At 41.2% G+C, this 22636-nt stretch overlaps 1 protein-coding gene across 1 annotated transcript in view; it reads right to left on the reverse strand.

The window, feature by feature from the left end:
* Positions 1–22636, reverse strand: part of PKHD1 (PKHD1 ciliary IPT domain containing fibrocystin/polyductin) — a 441675-nt gene that overhangs the window by 332472 nt on the left and 86567 nt on the right.

A 22636-nucleotide genomic window follows, 5' to 3' on the forward strand; every position in this document is an offset into this window, starting at 1 on the left:
CAGAGAAGGCAGGGAGGATGCTCCAGGACAAAGCACGACGCAGGGCTGGGACCAGGGCTCACTGCTCTGTGTCCAGACGTGAGGCACCTATGCCTTAAAGAACAACCAAGGGCAGTACAAACAGTCTCAAGAATGGCACAGTTTTCAGAAATCCAAAGCGATGAGGAAAATATAACCCCAGAAACAGAGCTCCACCAATCAAAAGTTGCAACCAATCACTTTTCTCCCCTCATAGGGAAAAAGTTCTTTTTCTTTAGCTCTTTTTTCCTGAAAATGTAGACTTGCAATACCTCTGATTCTGTGGAAGACCCTTGGGTCCCCAAATCTTAAGAATCATTTCAACTTAACAGTTGAAGAAGGGAAAAAAAAAAGGCTTTGGAAGGCAGCAGCATGCATTCAAATCCCAACTTCACCATTTACTCACTGTGTGACCTTGGCAGTCACATAATTTCTTTGAAGTTCAGTCCCTCAACCATAAAATGAAGATTCTTCAGGGGCCATTATAATTATAAAGTATATAGTTAACTAATATATATGAAGACCAACTCAGTGTCTGACCTATACCAGGGATTTACTTCTTGCTTTTCTCATACTTTTCCTTAAATAAAAACAAGGAGAAGATAGATTTCAGTTGTTGCATCACTATTTGTGGCAAAAAAAAAGTGAAATCATCTTTTTGGGATGATGAAAATGCTCCATAACTTGATTTTGAGTGTGTGCTTCATGGTACATCCATGTCAATGAACAATACACTTAAGATCTGTACATTTGTCTATGTAATTTATATATCATACTATGTCAAGAGACAAATATTTGACAAATAAATATTACTTTTAAATTTAGTATATCAAATATATTAATTCTATAAGCAAGCAAAATTGTACAACATATATTTTATGGTGCCAAGCTAGAAACTACTAAAAACCAAAAAAAATAATGCATTACATATTTTTCTGCTAGCCCTAAAATTTCATTCCTCTACCTTGCTCCCACTTCAGTCAATCCCGTGGAAATTTACAGGAGCTATCATGTCACTGCTCTATTCTACAAGTAACATGTTACAGCCAACCACCAGTTCCATACAACAATGGAATCCACACTGATACAGGGGTTGTAACAATTGAGTAGCACTGTAGTACTTTCAGAGGGTTTTCACATTTGCAGACTCATTTAAATTTACAACCTTTGCAGAAAAATGCTGTGAAGCACTAGCGTCTTCATGTACATGAGGACAATGATGGCTCTGAGAAATCAAGCCTTGGGACTCTTAGTAAGATGGTCTTGGCAGAGACTAGAAACCACAATTTCCAACAACAATACTCATCTCTTAGCATTACTTAGATGCCTTTGACAGAGGAAAACATGGCAAAACAGGTCCTCCAACCTGTGCCAACTAAAGATGACCCTATCCAGCACTGGCTACTGAGAGCCAATGTCATAAGGCCAGGAAGTCAAGTTGTTAAACTGCTCTGGCCATCCAGAGGATGGATTCTGCCTACAGTACATGTCTCTGCTCTTTCCAGAGCTGCTTTTGAGGAACAATATTTTTATATCCAACATGATTCCTCTCAAAGGATAGTATTAATGTCATAGGTCCAACCCAGTCTTCAGGCTTCTGGCCCTGAAACCATTTTACCTTCTACAAACACTTGATGAGGGCAGAAAAAAAAAACTAGGTTTTTCCAGATCAAGTACAAAGCAAAAATTCATAATTAAAGCCATGATCTTTTAGGAAAAAAAACAAAACAAAACCTCAGTTCTCCTTTTCTTTTCCCTCTGAAACATGTCCTTCAAGACTAAATGAGCCAATTAAAGATTCTGTTATCACGAAGTAGAATTCAGTGCATGCAGCAATACTGAGTAAAAGCAATTATATTCCTGCCTCTCCAAAAAAAGTATATATAGGTGTTTGTGAAAAAACTATGCATGTGGGCACCCTTCAGGGTTGAGTGTGTCAGGGGGTGGGAGGCCAGACAGTTGTTACAGAATTGAATTCATATGTCCATCACAAAACAGTTAATAATATTATTAACCATATTATAATTATTATAATTATTATAATTATTAACCATATTATGATGACGTATTTCCTGTTATCTAGAGGAATCTCATGTTATTTTTTTGTACCTTTTACACTTGAATTGTCATTCTTTTACAGACAAAGTGGGAGGCTATTAAGGCCTTTAATTTCACCTCTCCTCGACATTTCTTTTTTTTTTTAAGACTTAACAATCCCAATCAGACCATTAGAAAAGTTCAAGGGAAAAAAACAAAATCTATGGCTACATGTAGGAAATTCTCTAGAACAGCTCAAGGCCTATGTTAATTTTTTTTTTAAAAGGGGAGATGTAAAGGAGAGAGAGAGAGTGAGGAGGAAAGAAAATAGAGGGAGAGAGAGGAAGAGAGCAAGAAAGGGAGGGAGGAGGAGACAGGGAGGAAGGAAGGAATATAAAGGAAGGGAAGCAAAGGGACCGCATCTCACTTATCCATCCAAGCACCTTGCAGCTGCTATTACTGTTATTTATTTATTTCCTCCCCTTTGGAGTCAGATCCTTTTTTCTCATTTAGTCCAACAGAGATTGTCCTCCTGGAGTGACCTTTTATTCTTTCCTTTTCCTTCACCCCTCCGGGCTATTGCCCTCATGCCAGTAACTAGATAACACACTCTATCAAAGATTTTTTTTTTAAAAAAAACTCATTGGGAAGGCAGTAGGACTGTTAGTGGCATCAATCGTGGGCTGACACAGGCCGGGGTCAACCATTTATCTTGGCGCGTCTGTAGCCCGTGGTTACTGGGCTGCCATCTTGACTTGCAGACGTCACCTCCCAGCCTGAGAACATCTGCTCCCGAGTCCTTTTCTTCCCTTGTTTGGCCTGTTTCTTTGTTCTATTCCAGTAGACATCTTTTCAGACAAAATCAAGGTGGGAATGAGTGAAGCCCCTCCCTTTTGTCAGAGCCTTTCCAAATTCCAGGGCCAGGGAAACAGTTATAGGCTAGGAAAAGAATCTTGCTTGGGGGAGGGGGGCAAAATTTTCAGAATAAAACTGAAACACTTTTTGTTCCTTAGGAAATCCAGCTATGCCCATAAAGTTAAACTAAACTCACAGAGTGTTGCTCTAATTCCACTAGACATGAGATTTTAATGAAACATTTCTTTTGATTAACTCATGCTACTCCATCCTTTTCCCATCCTGTCTTCTCTTCACCCCCCACATACCATTTGCAATCATTTTTAGTCACTTATTTAGCATGCAGCATCATGGTGAAGAGGAAGTTTCTCATCCCAGGACCAACATTTTAGCCATGGGGCCTTGGATAAGCCTCTCAACTTTCAGAAGCATCATTTCCTGACCTGCAAAATGGAGCTAATGTCTACTCAATGTGCTATGAAAATAACATGTACAGAATAGTCATATGCCATATGCCCATCACATATGACAGGTCCATATACTGAAGCTACTATTTTAAGTAGCTACTAAAACAAGCTACTATTGTTTTAAAGCTAATAAATGGTCATTTAGTTGGTCAGGCAATGGGATTTGGTGGGGTACCAAGCATGGTCCAACTCTTAAATAAAAATCATCACCGCCTATTTTTATGTCATTATAACCGTTGAGTCTCCAAGAATTCCATTATAAAATGCAAATATATAATACCTGGAGATTTTTGGATTTTATGAACTTAAATAGAAGTTGAATAAGAAAGTAAGACATAAACTGAAAAAAAAAAAGAGAGAGAGAGGGAAGCTCAAAGGACAACTTTATATAGAGACCATTTTTAATCTAAACCCCAGATGCCTCATGTTCCTATAAATTCAAATAGATGTGAAACATAGTCATCCTTTTCACAGCATTTATACCCTGTGTGAAATACTAAACTATGAGAGATTCCCAGGTTAAAAACTACCTTCATCCTTAAAAATCCCACCAGCAGATTCTGCTTTCAAAGGTAACCTGTATCAAATAATCTTCAAGTTTTGTTAAAAAACAAAAGTAAGTTGAGAGCCATTTAAGGCGCAAGATGGGTACATGGCATTTATTATGTTAGTCTCTCTACTTTAGTATATTTGAAATTGTGTATTTTAAAAGTTAAGGAAAAATAGGTCCCAATAAATATATTACCTTCAATAGGCCAATCGCACTGCTCTTCCAACTGTGTCTTCAAAGTGCATAACACAGTAAAGAGCTGGGTCAGTTTTCTGTGATGCTGATTTCTGAAAAGGATGATTTCTTAGGACAAAACAAAGTCTTAAATATTGTCTCAAATGATGTACTTTATGGATAGATATATAGTCATAAATATATCACCCCACACATTGCCAAAACTGAACTTACGACCCTTTCAAATTTATTCATTCAACATACAGAGAAAGCCTTTTAATTACTTCACGCAAGTACCATACTTGTACACTCAATACCTGCAGACACTGAAATCAGGAGTGGCCATCTCTCTCCAGCTTGAAGGTTATGAGGTGGAGGAGCCGGGAAAGCCTTCCTGGCTCATGACTTCACTGGCCAACATTCCTTTGGCCAGGATCGAAGCAACTGAATGCTGAAATTATAGAAGATCTTTTTTGTCTGTTTTATTATCTTGTTTTACATTGTCTACTCTAAGTATGTATCCTCTTTTCAATAAGATGAAAAGGTATTTTGTCTTGTTTTGGTTTGTATACTAAGCACTTAAATGGAGCAGCCAAAATAGTAGAAAGACAGAAATGGGAATTAGGTGCATTGTGATATTGGGAAGTGCCTAAAAATTATGACCCTCGTGTGTCCCCCACAATAGCACCCATCATCCCTAACTTAGCTTACAAGACACATTGTCTCGAGACTTCTCTGTTGGCCCGGTGGCTAAGACTCCATGCTCCCAATGTAGGGGACCCTGGTTCGATCCCTGGTCAGGAAACTAGACCCCCCATGCTGCAACTAACCGTTTGAGTGCCGTGACTAAAAGATCCCACATGCCACAGTGAAGATCAGAGATCCCAAGTCCCACAACTAAGACCCGGTGTAATGATAATAAAGAAAATAAAAAGAACTTGAAAAGATGTTTTTAAATAAAAGCAAAAAAAAGCCTCACTTCCCAGAAAATTAAAAAAAAGAAAATTAAGCTGAATGTTCTGGAACTACAGGTCTAGTCTCCAATTACTTCACTAAGATAATAAGCATGGCAAAGGAAATCACAATGTTCTCTCTGTACTGCAGAAATTAGTCATTTCTACTAAATATTGCCCACATTATCAAAACTTAATGAAACAGTTCAGAAAGATATCATGAAAATCACCTGTCAAGCAGATCTCTATTTCTTTCATTTATTTATTTATCTGTGGCTGCACTAGGTCTTCATTGCTGCACGTGGACTTTCTCTAGTTGTGGCAAGAAGGGGCTCTTCTCTAGTTGCAGTGCACAGGTTTCTCACGGCAATGGCTTTTCTTGTTGTACAGCATGGGCTCTAGGGCATGCTGGCTCAGTAACTGTGGCTCACAGGCTTAGTTGCTCCACAACACGTGGAATCTTCACAGAACAGAAATCGAACCCATGCCCCTGCATTGGCAGGCAGATTCCTAACCACTGCATCTCCAGAGAATTCCCAGATCTCTATTTCAGTAACCCTCAGGAAAACACAGTTGACAAATGGCGAAACTATTATTGTTTGGAAGGCCAAATGCCTTCCTCTGAACTTGGAAGGCCTTTCTGAGTAAATCACTCTTTGTATAATTTATGTCTTTGGTAAGAGCAGGAGGCTTCTGTGTTCCCCAATGTCTCCAGTCTCAATAACAGTTTCTGAAAGTTTCACAATGAAACTTTTGAGACCTGGTTTCTATCTGGTGGGCTTCCCTAATGGCTCAGCAGGGGAAGAATCTGCTTGCAATGCAGGAGACACAGAAGACGTGAGTTCGATCCCTGGGTTAGGAAGATTTCCTGGAGAAGCAAATGGCAACCCACTCCAGTATTCTTGCCTGAAAAATCCCATGGACAAAAGAGCCTGGTGGGCTACAGTCCATGGGGTTGCAAAGAGTCAGACACGACTGAGCAGCTAAGCACGCATAACATTCTATCTGGTGATCATCAGCTTTAGTGATGTTCACTCATGCATTCATTCAATAAACCTTTATTTCTATAGTAGTTATAAAATATAAATATCGAGCCCCCAGCAGCATAAACAAACACAAGCCCACATAAGAGCATGTCCAGTGAAATCACTGTCAGAGCAGGAGGGTAGAGGAAGCAGAAAATCTCACTAGAAGGATCTAGAACACTAGTGGTGAGTCAATGCCCACAAGAAGGCCGGGGTTGAAGGTGCCGTGGTGGGTGAGGGGCCAGAAGTAGACCCATGCTCCCAGCCAAGGTTGAAGCTTGAGAGTTACATTTTCATATACTAGTACTTTCTCCACTACCCAGAGATCCACAAATTTATACTGTAACTTCACATTTTGAGAATTGCTTATAAAAGAGGATAGCTTTCCTTGCTTATTTCTTGAAATTATTTTCGAAAAGAATTATTATTTTAGTAATATTGCTAAATGACTATTCTATTATTATTAAAATTATTATTTTAGTAATAGTACAGGCTCTGGAATTCTTCTGTTCTTGAGTCTTTGCTCTGCCACTTACCTGCTGTGAGTCCTGAAACAAACTACAGAACCTCTCTGAGCCTTTATGAATCTGTAAATTGGAGATGGTAGGGACTTCCCTGGTGTTCCAGTGGATAAGACTCTTTGTTCTTAACGCAGGGGGAATGGATTCAATCCCTGGTCAGGAAACTAAGATCCTGCATGCCCACGGCACAGCCGAACAAACAAAATTGGAGATAATTACAGTAACCATGTCGCAGCTCTGTTCTGACTATTGAACAGGTAGTTCAAATAAAGGACTTCACTCAGTCCCTGACAAGGAGTCAGTATTCAGTCAATGTTACCTCCTTCCCTCGGTAGTGCTTCTTTCAGGAAAATACAGAATGTATCACCCTAGATGGTATCATACCTGCTACTGAAATTCCCTATTACATTTTTCCTTCCATTTTCTTCAGTCTTCCCTCAAACAGCAATTATAAACTTGGCTGTTTCATTTTAACGTTTAAAAACAATTTACCTATCCAGATGAAATGGTGAATTCTAAAAGCAGAAGAAAGTGAAAGTGTTAGTTGCTCAGCTGAGTCCAACTCTTTGCCATTCTATGGACTGTAGTCCACCTGGCTCCTCTGTCCATGGACTTCTCCAGGCAAGAATAATGGAGTGGGTAGTCATTTCCTTCTTCAGGGGTCTTCCTGACCCAAGGACTGAAGGTGGGTCTCCTGCATTGCAGGCAGATTCTTTAAGGTCTCAGCCACCAGGGAAGCCCACAAGCAAAACAGATTCCACAAAGGAACGAAGAACTCCTTTCTGAAACCATGACCCCTGGACTGGATGGGATATAGGGTGAAGATGAATTGCCATGCTGGAATGGCTCTCCAAGAAAACTACAGAATCTCCATTTCGTGAAGTTACCAGGACAGGGAAGTTTTAGAACACTTTTACCGAGACAGGGAACCGAAAATTGTTTCCCTTGCATTTTCAAGGCACCATCCACCTCAGGCCTGGATGCTGAAGGCTTCAACCAGTATGAAGCTAGAGGACCTGAACTGTGGCCAAATTTCATGCCACTCAGCAGAGTGAGGCTTTTTTCCAGAGCCTCTCCCATTGCTAGCATGCAAGAAACATGCATGAATTCCTATCTAAAATGTACAGAAACCTCACACAAAGAGAGAGGCAAGCATGTCCTCTCCCTGCACTTTTCTAGTCTGAGTTAGGAAGGTGCAACTTTGAGGGCTACTGGGACAAGGGACCCAGTTTAAACCTTCAGTCCCTGCCCCAATGAAAATTTAAAACCAGTTTCAACCCATCCGAGAGTGGCACAAGAGGATTGCAATTTCATCCAGCATGATTTTTATTAGCCCTGCAATTTCTTAATGGGCTCCCCTGAGGGCTGGCTGGTAGAACCCTGCACTGTTCATCCGGATTTGCTACTGGCAGCTTAATAAACATAACATATGCCCCATGACAATTGTCATAACATCCGACCAGGGTGCAGAAGGCAGAGCTAAAGGTTAACAAAAGCACTGCTCAGATGGCAGGGTGGTGGGCGGGAAGGATGCTGGAAATTGTCATCTGAAGAAAAGTAGTGCTCTCTGGGTCCGCAGTTCCTCCAGCCTGGCCAGGGTTCCCAGGAGCTGAGCAGGCAGCTGGCCGCCTCCTGCAATCAGCGTGTTTTACACATCTCGTCAGTGTCACCTCTCCTGACATCTCATTATGCACCAGAGGTAGAAGTGGACAGGTATGGAATACCCGAACTTTTCCTTTTCTTATTATTTCTGTGGCTCACTGTGAAGCTGGGAGTTAATTAAGTCCTGTGGGACAGACAATCAGTGTCTTTTTTGCTAGGTTAAATTACATTATATATAGATGCAAAAAAAAAAGAGAGAGAGAAGAAGAATAAAAAAATAATCCCTCAGCTCTTTCCTGGTTAATAGAGTAACGTTAGAAATATGATGATTCCAAACTAGGAGGTGAAGTCAAAGGCTTCTTAGCATACAAGGTTTCTAATGAAGTCATATGACAAATCCACCAGGGATCTCCTTCCTCAAGGATCTCAAAGCATTTTTAAAAAACACTTTTAAAAAACTTCTTGCCTCGATTCTGAAAGTTGATTGAGGGGTGATGGCCAATCCTGTATTACAGGTAGGAATTCCCTCAATCAGACTGGAGGAGAAGACTTCCTTTGGATTTGTAAAATCCAAAACTGAGAAGAAACCTTCACAGTTAACACAGGATCAGAGAATGTGAAGACAGTCCTTTCCTTAAAATGATCTACTCCAGAATTTCCCCAGATGTTCCATAGGCAGCCAAGGGGTATTGCATGGAAGGAAGAGATAAGTCAGATTCTTGTGAGCAGAGAAGTCTGGGGAAAAGTAAGTTCGACAGAGTGAAACTGCCTGCCTTTAACATATCGCTGGACTTCATGATGCCCAGCGTACAAGTGAGCCTGCAGCGTTTCCCAAACGTATTCAACCACAGACTCTTTTTTTCTAATGGGTTATTCTTTGTTACTAATTGTTCAGAGAACTCACATTAGAAAATGCTGACATGGTCCCATTGCTCATTACAGATGAGGAAACTGGTTTTCCCGAGGACTTGCCCAGAACCACACAGGTAGGTGATACCCAAGCCTGGAGTTAGGACCCAGGTCATCTGCTCTCAGGCCAACCACTGGTCCCAGGCTGCTCTCTGTAACTCACAGGAATCCAGAATACCAAAGAGAATCACTTGTGCTTTCCTGTACCTCAGTGAGACGTGAGGACATCTCTCCATATTGCCTTCAGGACCCCCATCCTCAACCCTCTCTCAGCTGCCACTTCCTGATGCCTCATTTCCCAGGCTCGTGCCTCAGCTCTGCCCCATGAACACTTGCACTTCAGCTGCAGAACAGGAGCTACAAGTGTCAGGGCTAGCCTGACATTGGGCCACACTTCAGCCAGCAGTGCTCCGCCTGACATGAGCTCTAAGGGATATTTCATGAGACAAAATGGCAGCTATAAAATTTACAAAGTGTTGAACAGTCCTACATTTCCACGTGGATTAAATCCACATGCCTTAATTTGACACTCAGAACGGTTTATGTTTCTAAACCTTTGTTCCCAGGGACTCTCTTCCCCATTACTTCCTTTCAAACTTTACACTGCAGCCAAATACAATTACTTATATAACAACCATGTCTTCCCACCCCTGGGATTCTGTAAAACTCATCTCTTCACTAGTAAACCCTTTCTCTTCTCCCCTTATCCTTTAAATCCTCATAAATTTGGGCCCAGATAAAAATGGCACACCCTCCAGGGATTTCTAGGTGATGATTTTTCCACCCAGAAGATTTCTTGGCCCTCACCAATTTTCCACAGTAAAATACAAATACCTTTATTACCACATTTATTACATTTTTGTTTATAGCATAATTATTGGGCTTTTATATCTACCCTAGTGAAGAGAATGTTCCACAAGGTAGGGGTTGCATCTTATTCATCTGTAGAATTAATCCAACCCTTTGGAAGGTGACCAAATTATTTTGTCCAAGTCCTTCATAGTTTCAAAGTCTTCTGTTATCTCTCAAAGGGAGCATGTGGCATTCCTATACTGGGACTAATACAATGGCTGGCATCCTAAGAGTTGTCAGTAAATGATGTTTGAGAAGGAATGAGGACAATAATTTCATTATCCCAGTGCAGGAGTACCTTGCCCTCTCTGCTGGCCACATTGCTGCTTTTGTTCAATGTCTTAGTAAAGTCATCATATGATGTCCTTCGAATGCATACTCACTGGTGCCAAGCAGAAAGAGAACAAAATATATTTGCTTCTGCTTGGCCGTGCATACGTTTCCCCTCTGGGAAGGAAAAGAAGTTAATTGGCACTGCTTTAAGATGACTGGTACTGGAGCTGTGAGCCTAACAGTCCAGGTCCTTGTTTTTGACATTAATTCATGGAGGGGCCTTGGTCAGTTGACTATGTCTACCCCACGCCTTGTATACATAGGTATTCATTACACAGGGGCACTGAGAGGATCAACTAATAATTGCCAAGTGTTTGGGAAGACCCATTATGAGAAACAAACACTCAAACAGATCATTTCTTTCCCTAGATTGCTTGTTTCCTTATTATTAGAAGAAGGTTAGAACTGAATGATGAGCCATCCCCATTGGGAGCTGGTACATCATATAAACAACTCCTGTCATTTTGAATCAGGAAGATGCACACCACAGAAGAGACACATTACAGGTTTTGAGGTCCTGCAGGCTACTGGAGGTATGTGTGTTTTATGTGGTCATGATGCGTTCTCATTTGCTTGTTTGTTTGTTAAAAGCAAACACTCTGTGGAATTTAAAGGGAGGTTTACCAAACGCTCTTTTCCTTTTCACTTAGCCAGATCCCTTATTGGCACCTTGTTCTCACCTCCATCAAAATTCCATGCAATAGCAATGCCTGAGTTTATCACAAAAGATCAGTGAGGAGACTCAGAGGAAGAGGGCTTCATTTAGAGCCAGAGAAAGAAAAGCGAAGCCATTGAGGTCGATTGTTGGCTGACCCTCCAGTGTCATTCTCCAGTTTCCCTTGTCAATAGCTCTAGATCTTTCCTTCCAGCCATCACTGTTGTCATATTTCACCCAGGTGTTAGGGGTGGCACTGACTCTGTTCCAAGACCCACAATAATTGGCCAAAAATAGCCAGCAAAACGTACCACCTGAGCAGAGGGCAGTAAGGTCAAGCAACTCAGTTTGGATCAATGAGTCATGAAGAGACATTTGCTGAGGGCTTCTGGAAAGGAAACTTCCTCCTTCTGAAACTGTGCCCACAAAAGACCCTTTTATTCACATGCAGGGTAGATAGGGGAGCAAGTAGCCCCGAATACTACTGGCAACCACCTTTTGGCTGCAGAAAAGGCAGTTGTAGGTTGAATGTGGCCCCACGGAAGGCAGAACAGAGACATGGAAAGACCCATTTATTAAGTGAGCACAGAACTGTTGGGTCAGGCCACACCTGTGACTCCTGAATGAGTTTTCCTGTCCCATGAGCCATTCTGTGAGTTGCTTTATGATTTAAGTCCATTTGAGTCATGCTCTTCTTCCCTTGTGATTGAAATCTTCATAAGAAGATTTTTAAGTAAAATTATAAGAAAGAAATGAAAGCACATGAGTGTGTGGAAAAATACCTACACATGGATTCCACAGAGTTATGGATATGAATTACAGACTACAGATATAAAGATCTGCTCCACTGGAACAAATCTTCTTCACACATAATGTTCCAGAGTGATTCTCAGGAGGAAATAGACAAGATTTCAGCACAGGTAGAGTTATGAGGGAAAAAAGCCACATATCCCCCCACACTTCCACAGCTTGCAACAACACTGCAAAACATGATGACTAATTTCTCAGTGCAGAAAATTCCACAGAAAATCTTCAGGACATAAAGGTGGGACTGGAAGCACATCACCAATGAATGGGGAGGGAAGTGGGGAAACAGGGTCTGGAAAGAGGCTGGCTTTACCTTACTAACTCCCAGCAGGCTGTAAGCTCTGCCTAATGGTCCCATATCAGGAGTTTCTTGTCGTCCCTGCCACTGAAAACATAAATCAGGATTATTATTCTACATGGAAATTATTCTACGTGGACTCACAGACAAGAACTAAAGGACCATGTGGAATGCAGTGAGCCAGTCACCAGGCTAAAGGTTAATGATGCAGTCATTAGTCTATAGCTAGGACTGGCTAGATTACATGAAGTAACAAACAGCCCCAAATCCTCATGGGTACAACACAAAGTCCATTATAGATGCTGGCAAGTTTCCAGGATGGACCAGCTTTCCTCTATAACTTGGCCCCACGCCCTTGCCATTTAATCATCAAGGCAAAGGAAAAGAGAGATCTGGAGAGTCAAGCCCTAGACATAAAAATTTCTACCCACAAGCTAAGCAAGTGAGGTGGCCCATCACCCTTCAAAATGGTGTGAAGCCCTCCTGGGTTCAAAACAGATGAGGACTGGATGGTGGAGGAGGCTACCACGAAGCGAACTGACTGCAGAACCGCAGGACATCCTTAGCGAAAAGGAACAACTCAAAAGAATGAAACTAAAACACTTTCTAATACCACACACAAACATAAACTCAAAATGGATTAAAGATCTAAATCCAGACCAGAAACCATAAAACTCCTAGAGGAAAACATAGGCAAAACACTCTCTGACATAAATCACAACAAGATCCTCTATGACCCACCTCCCAGAGTAATGGGAATAAAAGCAAAAATAAACAAATGGGACCTAATTAAACAAAAGCTTTTGCACAATGAAGGAAACTATAAGCAAGGTGAAAAGACAGCCTTCAGAATGGGAGAAAATAGCAAATGAAGCAACTGACAAAGAATTAATCTCAAAACATACAAGAAGCTCATGCAGCTCAATACCAGAAAAATAAACGACCCAATCAAAAAATGGGCCAAAGAACTAAAGAGACATTTCTCCAAAGAAGACATACAGCTGGCTAATAAACACATGAAAAGATACACAATGTCACTCGTTATCAGAGAAATGCAAATCAAAACCACTATGAGGTACCATCTCACACCAGTCAGAATGACTGCTATCTAAAAGTCTACAAACAATAAATTCTGGAGAGGATGCGGAGAAAAGGGAACCCTCTTACACTGTTGGTGGGAATGCAAACTAGTACAGCCACTATGGAGAACAGTGTGGAGATTCCGTAAAAAACTGGAAATAGAACTGCCATATGACCCAGCAATCCCACTGCTGGGCATACACACCGAGGAAACCAGAATTGAAAGAGACACATGTACCCCAATGTTCATTGAAGCACTGTTCACAATAGCTAGGATATGGAAGCAACCTAGACGTCCATCGGCAGATGAATGGATAAGAAAGTTTTGGTACATATACCCAATGGAATAATACTCAACTATTAAAAAGAATGCATTTGAGTCAGTTCTAAGGTGGATGAAACTGGAGTGAAGTATATACAGTGAAGTAAGTCAGAAAAAAAAAAACACCAATACAGTATATTAAAGCATATATATGGAATTTGGAAACATGGTAATGATGATCCTCAATGTGAGACAGCAAAAGAAACAAAGATATAAAGAACAGACTTTTAGACTCTGTGGGAGAAGGCAACGGTGGAATGAGTTGAGAGAATAGCATTGAAACATGTATATTACCATATGTGAAATAGATGACCAGTCCAAGTTCAATGCATGAAACAGGCATTCAAAGCTGGTGCATTGGGACAACCCAAAGGGATGGAATGGGGAGGGAGGTGGGAAGGGAGTTTGGGACAGTGGGATACATGTAAACCTGTGGCTGATTCATGTCAATGTGTGGCAAAAACCACTAAAGTAATTAGCCTTCAATTAAAATAAATAAATTAATTTTTTAAAAAGAAGAAATATTCTCAAAAAAATATAGAACATCCAAATGATGGAATACTATGCAACCCCTGAAAAACTGTAAAATTATTTAATAATATCAAAATTTTACAAAATATTTAAGATGAAATGTGGATTATAAAAATGTTTTATATTTAAAAATATTCTCATTTAAAAATTTGCCTGGCGACAGTGTTCATGTGTGTCTTTCTGAGTGATAGGATTATAGAAATTTTATGTGATTTTCAGATCAGATCAGATCAGTCGCTCAGTCGTGTCTGACTCTTTGCGACCCCATGAATCACAGCACGCCAGGTCTCCCTGTCCATCACCAACTCCCAGAGTTTACTCAGACTCACGTCCATCGAGTCAATGATGCCATCCAGCCATCTCATCCTCTGTCGTCCCCTTCTCCTCTTTTATATCTCTAATAAAAACAAATTGTTTTGTATGCAGAAAAAAAAAAAAAGGAAAAACTCTGGAAAATCAGTTAAACACCCATTCATCTTGGGAGGTGACTACCACTTAATTATTAGGCCCTAAGCTTAACAACCAGCTCAACCCTACTTCCAAAAGCATCTCCTGAAAAAGCATACAGCCTGAGGATAAACACTGAATAAAAGAGATGATTTAAAGGGAAGAAAGGAAGACGGGGGAGAAAAAAACGAGAGAGGAGAGGGGGGAAAAAGTGAGGGGGAGTTAGGGGATAGAAGAGAAGAGAGGGGAAAGTAATAGAAGAGAAGAGAGAAAAGAGTGGGGAAAAAAGAAAAGGAAAGGAAATAAGACCAAAAGGAGGGGAAAAGAGAGGAGACAAAAGTGGGAAAGTGCTATGGGGTTTCGGTAACAGAAGAAACAAAATCATTAGGGAATAGAAAGCAGTTTTTCAAATTAGCCTCTAATTAGGTACACACATTATTTTTATAAATGTAAAATCTGTCACATCACTGTTTTGCATCAATTTTCTAGGAGAATGTCCTTAAGCCGAAATTAGGGATTAAATTAAGCAGAGGGGCCTTACTTTTTTTAACAGCAATCCCGGCATTGAAGTGCATTTTAAAATATGAATATTTCTAAAATAAATGGCAGCGATTCAACCAGCTAACATCAGGAGCACATGCAATTTATTTTGTAGTCACTAGAAGAATGAACACAACCAAGCGACTGAGCACACACACACACACACACACACAAGAATGAATAGGGTGAGACACCTGCAGAGATTCTGTCTAGTCAAATCACGTAATATCCTTAAAGATCCCCGCTTGAATCAAAGTGCCTTGAACATAAGAAACCATTTCTTTCAGGTCACCACAGTTGCCTTAAGTAGAACTCCCTGTGCTATTATACAGCATGTTCCCAAGGAAGTCCAAAGGGACATGTGGCTGATTTATTTTGCTGTACAGTAGAAAATAACACTACATTGTAAAGCAACTATGCTCCAATGAAAACTAATTTTTTTTAATGACCTTATATATAAAGTACATTAAAATACCAAAAAAAAAAAGAAAGAAAGAAAAGAAACCATCCCTAGTGCCAATGATAACGAGGTGAGTATGGGCATGAGAAAGGCGCTGGCTGCCCACCCTCAATCTTCATCTGTCCTTTCTCTTCCTACTTATGATCTGCACCAGCTGCTGTGTTTACTCACCACTCACTTACTCTTTATCCCCACAAAATCTGGTTTTCCTCCCCATCGATACTATCCTGCAGCCTCAAGCATCACTCAGATAAGATCAAATCAGATCAGTCGCTCAGTCATGTCCGACTCTTTGCGACCCCATGAATCACAGCACGCCAGGCCTCCCTGTCCCTCACCAACTCCCAGAGTTCACTCAGACTCATGTCCATCGAGTCAGTGATGCCATCCAGCCATCTCATCCTCTGTCGTCCCCTTCTCCTCTTGCCCCCAATCCCTCCCAGCATCAGGGTCTTTTCCAATGAGTCAACTCTTCGCATGAGGTGGCCAAAGTACTGGAGTTTCAGCTTTAGCATCATTCCTTCCAAAGAAATCCCAGGGCTGATCTCCTTTAGAATGGACTGGTTGGATCTCCTTGTGACTCCCTGAAAGTCACAATTGAGTGACTTTCAAGTTTTTTGGATCTGTGAGACTGTATTTTATCAAATTTGGGAAACATTTGGCCATTATCTCATTAAATATTTTTCTCTCCCTCTCACCTCCACTTCCATTTCCATGCTTCCTACCTACAAAAGCAGCCCTGAGCTCCAGCTTCCGATGACCCCCAGTGTTGCTGTCTCTCTCTGCTTGAGGTTTCTGTGTCTAGAATAGTGTCCCCAGACAGAAAGCTGCTTCTCTCCTTGTGTGTTTCCCTTCTCTCAAGGATCACAGCCTTGTGTCTATTATCCAAAGCCTGAAATATATTCTAACTAGTTTTACAGTCATGTACAGCAGATGAAAGTGAAGTGGAAGTGAAAGTCTCTCACTTGTGTCCGACTCTTTGCGACTTCATGGACTATACAGTCCGTGGAATTCTCCAGGCCAGAATACTGCAGTGGGAGCTATTCCCTTCCCCAGGGGATCTTCCCAACCCAGGGACTGAACCCAGGTCTCCCACATTGCAGGCAGATTCTTTACCGACTGAGCCACCAGGGAAACCCAGCAGGTGGGTAAGTCTAAAACATCACTCTCCTGTGGCCAAAACCAGAAGTCTGTCTGTTCACATTTAAGAGCAATGCACTAAAAATTGAAGTGGACAATTTGTGTAAGTGGGATGTCATGAGGCTTCCAAATGTCCAAATCCATGGGTCTTTAGCTCCAAAAAAAAAGTATCTTCCAATCTTTTTTCTGGAAAGAATAGAATTTGAATTACCAGGATACTGGAGCTGGGGGCAAAAAAAAAAAAAAGAATTTTGTAGGGGGTTGGGAGAGATTGACCTCTCTTTAAGAGTAAACAATGTTCCAACTTGGAAATCTTGTATTCTCCATCCCCTCCTCCTCTGTGCTGGACAGTTCAGGTCAGTTCAGTCGCTCATTTGTGTCCAACTCTTTGCGACCCCATGGACCACAGCACACAAGGCCTCACTGTCCATCACCAACTCCCGGAGTTTACTCAAACTCATGTCCACTGAGTCAGTGATGCCATCCAACCATCTCATCCTCTTTCATCCCCTTCTCCTCCTGCTTTCAATCTTTTCCAGCATCAGGGTCTTTTCAAATGAGTCAGTTCTTCACATCAGGTGGCCAAAGTATTGCAGTTTCAGCTTCAACATCAGTCCTTCCAATGAACACTCAGGACTGATCTCCTTTAGGATGGACTGGTTGGATCTTCTGGCAGTCCAAGGGACTCTCAAGAGTCTTCTCTAACACAACAGTTCAAAAGCATTAATTCTTGGGCGCTCAGCTTTCTTTATAATCCAACTCTCACATCCATACGTGACTACTGGAAAAACCATAGCCTTGACTAGACAGATCTCTGTTGGCAAAGTAAAGTCTCTGCTTTTCAATATGCTGCCTAGATTGGTCATAACTTTCCTTCCAAGGAGTAAGTTTCTTTTAATTTCAGGGCTACAGTCACCATCTTCAGTGATTTTGGAGACCCCCCAAAAATAAAGTCAGCCACTGTTTCCACTGTTTCCCCATCTATTTGCCATGAAGTGATGGAACCGGATGCCATGATCCTAGTTTTCTGAATGTTGAGCTTTAAGCCAACGTTTTCACTCTCCTCTTTCACTTTCATCAAAAGGCTCTTTAGTTCCTCTTCACTTTCTGCCATAAGGGTGGTGTCATCTGCATATCTGAGGTTATTGATATTTCTCCCAGCAATCTTGATTCCAGCTTGTGCTTCATCCAGCCCAGCGTTTCTCATGATGTACTCTGCATATAAGTTAAATAAGCAGGGTGACAATATACAGGCTTGACATACTCCTTTTCCTATTTGGAAACTAATAGGTTCCATCAAGCACCTAATTAATACCTCACTAATTCAGTATGTCCATCAATTATGTCTCTGCTTCCTGGAGGAAGGAGTGGTAAGTAGATGTCTGATTGGGTCTGCCAGCAGTACTGTCCTGGGCTCTAGCTACTCTTTATAGAGATTTCAAACAACCCCTCCAGACTCTTGTCCATTTCCTGATACCTCTGTGTGTGTGTGTGTGTGTGTGTGTGTGTGTGCATGCGCGTGTGCACAAGCGCGCTTAGTCACTCAGTCGTGTCTGACTCATTGCCATCCCATGAACTATAGCCTGCTGGGCTCCTCTGTCGATAGGATTCTCCAGGCAAGAATACTGGAATGGGTTGCCATGCCCTCCTCCAGGGAATCTTCCTAACCCAGGGATCAAACCCAAGTCCCCCACGTGGCAGGCAGATTCTTTATCATCTGAGCCACGAGGGAAGCCCAAGAATACTGGAGTGGGTAGCCTATCCCTTCTCCAAGGATCTTCCTGACCCAGGAAATGAACTGGGGTTCCCTGCATTGCAGGCGGATTCTTTACAAGCTAGGGAAGCTAGCTTCCCTTGAGTTACTAGGGAAGCTCCTTCCTGGTACCTAAATTTATCTAAATCCAAAGCTCTTCTAGGGTCCAGTGGGGCAAACTGTCCTGTTTTTTATCTAAATGTCCCTTTGCAGGAACTTCATTTTTATGTTCCTATTCCCCATGAATTCATCCACGTTCCCCATATACTTTCCATCTTGACATGGTGTGCTTGTGTTACAAAAATCTCCCCACTTAATCAAGAAGGGTGCTTATGCCTCTGTTTTTTGTCCTCCTTTTATTATTTATTTTTTGTCCTCCTCCTTGACACAGGAGGTCCCTTCCTCTGTTTGGTTAAGAGTCCATTCTTAACTATATTAAGCATCACAGTCATATTTCTAACCGTTTTTCTCTGGTTTTGCTATTTTAAGGTTCTTCATTCACTAGTTTCTTGTTCCTCATTCCATCTTCTTGGATTCGTTTTACGGCTTGCCAGAGCATGTCATTTTTCAGAGAGTGCACAGGGTGATAAACTTTCTAAATTTTGTATAGCATATATGTCTTTATTTTGTTTCTATTCCAAATAGTGTTGTACAGGGTATAGGATGCTAGGTTTAAAATCACCTGCCAGATAACTTTAACAGCACTGTTTCTGACTTCTTTTTCCACTGATGTGGCAGATCAGATGTTCACAGAAACCTCTTCAAGTTAGCACAACGGAAATTGCTGGGTGAAACATCTGGATGAGTGGAGGAAAAGTAAAGGGATTCCTCGGAGGCAGAAATGAGAAGAACGTGGCTTTCCCCACCCTTTTCTTCCTTCTCTCCCTGAGTCTGTCCTGGAATCTCAGAGTCGCCTTGGGTTGGGCCAAGTTTAAAAAAGAAACTGATAACCCACAAAGGACCACACCCATCTCCTGTCCCCAAGAAAATAATCCCTTTTTGCTTTGTGAATCACTCTTAAGACTTCATCTTGAGAGCCACAGAGCCACCACGGGGACAGAGACAAAGAGAGAGAGGGAAAAGTGAGGGAAAAGGCCCTAGCAGTTCTCCCAAGCAATTCTTTGCTTAGTCACTCTGATACCTGCCCTGCCGGACTCTCAAGTTTAGAATTTCTCTGGGAACTCCACTGAAAAGTATAGTGGACTCTTTTTATCAGTTTTCTCTAAACTGATTTTGTATCATGTTTATTCTGCTCTGATTTCTCTACCCATCCAATGCAACCCACGCTTTATCCTTGAAGAATTCTTCAAAACTGCTGGTTGTTTTATGGCACCTTATTGCGTTTTGCAGCAACATTTTAGATGTTGGGTTTTTTTTTCCTGATATCTTTTCTCTTGTTTTGATGTACCATAGCAATACAATATTTTCTGAAGAAGAGAAAAATGTACCTATGCTAAAATGGAAAGATGACCATGACGCATGCATTCATTTATAAATCCATTTGTCCGTTCAATAAACTTTAAGAGGATTTGCTGTGTATTAGACATCGTTCAAAGCTTTGGGAAACAGAAGCAACAAAACAAAGTGCCTCTTTTCAGGAGCTGATATCCTAGACTGTCAATAGGTTTTTTAAAAATGCAAGTTGAAGAACAATATTAATGACACAATAACACCTGTGTGTGCAAATGGGTATATCTATACCTGTGTGTGTGTGCCTTCTTTCAGATGGAATCTTCAGGGGATGCAATTAGAGAAGGAACATGTGAGAACGTTTCTTTTACCTGTTTTTATCTTAATTTATATTAAAATAAAATATTTTATTTTATTGTCCATTTGTACAATTGATTCAGGCTTAGTTCTAGATACTTTGGACAAACCAGTGAACAAAGCAGACAAACACTCTGCCTCCTTGGAGATCATATTCTAGCAAGAAAAGTCAGACACTAAACAATAAATAAACAGAATGTGTTTATTTTATGTAATAACATATTACCTTACATATGTTAGCAGGTGAGAAGGTCTAGGGGGAAAAAAATGGAACAGACAAAGGAAAATTGCCAGTAAGACACACGGAGTAAGCAGCACTGGGTTGTAACTTTAATAGGGTGGGAAGGACAGACTTCATTCAGGAAGTAGCATTTCAGCAAAATATTCAAGTGGAGTGGGAAAAGGGAAAGGAGAAGGATGCTCAACATCACCAATTATTAGAGAAATGTAGATCAAAAGTACAATGAGGTGTCACCTCACGCTGGTTAGAATGGCCATCAAAAAATCTACAAATAATAAACACTGGAGAGGGTAGATAGAAAAGAGAACACTCCTACACTGTTAGTGGGAATGTATTGATAAATTGGTGTAGCCACTATAGATAACAGTATGGAAGTTCTTTAAAAAAACTAGAAATTAAATTGCCACATGATCCAGCAATCCTGCTCCAGATAAATCCAGAAAAAATTAAAACTCTAATTCAAAAAGATATATGCAGCCCAATGTTCATACCAGCACTGTTTATAATAGCCAAGACATGGAAGCAACCTGAATGTCCATCAACAGATGAACAAATAAAAAAAAATGTGGTGTGTATATATATATATATATATATATATATATATATATATATACATACACATAATGGAATATTAACCATAAAAAGGAATGAAATAATGCCATTCACAGCAACATGGATGGATCTAGAGATGATCACACTAAGCGAAGTTAGTCAGACAGGAAAGCCAAATATTTTATAATATCACTTACATGTAGAATCTAAAATGATACAATGACCTTATTTATAAAACAGAAACAGACTCATGGACACTGAAAACAAACTGATGGTTACCAAAGAGGGAGGGAGGACGATAAATATTTAAAGATGACAGACATCTAATCCTCAAAAAAAAATTCAAAGTTAGTCTTTGAGATGATAGAAAATTCAAAGAAATCTAAGTGAAATGATCTGGTCAAAGCAGTGAACACTGCAGAGAAATGATCCTATTTCATTTTCTTGCACTGAAACTAGCAAACAGCACGGCCAAGAACAGCCAACACGGGACATTGACTGTGTGTGAGATGCAATTCACAGCAGCTCGCACACTAGAATCCTCACATCAACCCTATCAGGCAGGTACCATTATTATCCCCACTTTACAGACGAGAAAACTGATGCACAGAGGGGCTAAGTTGCCGGAAGTCCCCCAGGGAGCAACGGATGTGTTCCAGCCCCAGCAGTCCAACTCAAAGCCCACTCCTCACTCCTGTGCTACCTGCCTCTTCCTCTCTGTCACCACGTTTGTTCAGATGAGCAGACCAACAACCCAGCTTATTTCCCGAGGCAGAAACAGAGGCCCAGAAAGTATTAAGGATTGCTCAGTGTCCCAGAGTTAGTCTTCAGCCCACAGTTCTCTTTCTACATTTCGAGACTAATTCAGCAGGCTCGCTCACTACCGTAAACCTTTGAGACATCACTGCCAGCCAACTGCTGAGAAGGGGCACTGGCGTGAAGAGGAGGCTGTTATTAGGGGACCATAGTGCTGCAGATGAAGAATTAAAGCTGTTGATGCAATGAAGCATTGAAAGGAAGAGGTGCATTCTGCGGAGGAGGGGGGGCGGCAGGCAGACACAATGAAGGAGGAAGTACCAGCCCGTACAACCACCTGAAGGTTCAGGAAAGGGGCATGAGAAGCCTGGGAAGAGGGAGGTTGGACAGGGAGATCCTGGGGGGCTGGGTGAGGGAGAGATGAGAAGGCAGACAGGGAACAGAAAAATCACGTTACTTATCATAGCATGCATTTTCAGCACCAGCCCAGAAGTTAGAGAAAACCACGCCTCACGAACCCAGGAAGCACAGTTTGGGATTGCAAAGCCTTCATCTGAGCAACATTTACAAGATCTATGACCCTGTGTGGCACTTAATAGGCACTCAGTAAAGGTTTGTCTCAATAAAAGAGACAAAAGAGGAAGATCTGAGGATCGCTTTCATAAAGAGAAAGACACCTAAGGGAGTAGGTGCTCAATAAATATTATTTTTTATCTGTGTACCATGAGCAGCCCGGAGAGTCGTAAAAGATTATCTGATATATTTCCAAAGAGCGCTTCGCCTCTGATTTCAATTTTCAAAAATTCTCTGGGAGGCTGTGGAATTTCTCACTGGGGACTTTTAAGAACACCTTCTTATAAGAGCCCCTTGGAGGGGTGGCTAAGATGATGTAAAACGGATAGATGAAGGAGGGAGGCTGGGCCAGATGACCCTGCAGACCTTTTCCCTCTTTGGTCCTCATTTCCATGTCATCCTCTCAGAAGTGGAAGTT

The sequence above is a fragment of the Bos taurus genome, chromosome 23 (genome assembly GCF_002263795.3).
Source record: "Bos taurus isolate L1 Dominette 01449 registration number 42190680 breed Hereford chromosome 23, ARS-UCD2.0, whole genome shotgun sequence".
NCBI lineage: Eukaryota > Metazoa > Chordata > Mammalia > Artiodactyla > Bovidae > Bos > Bos taurus.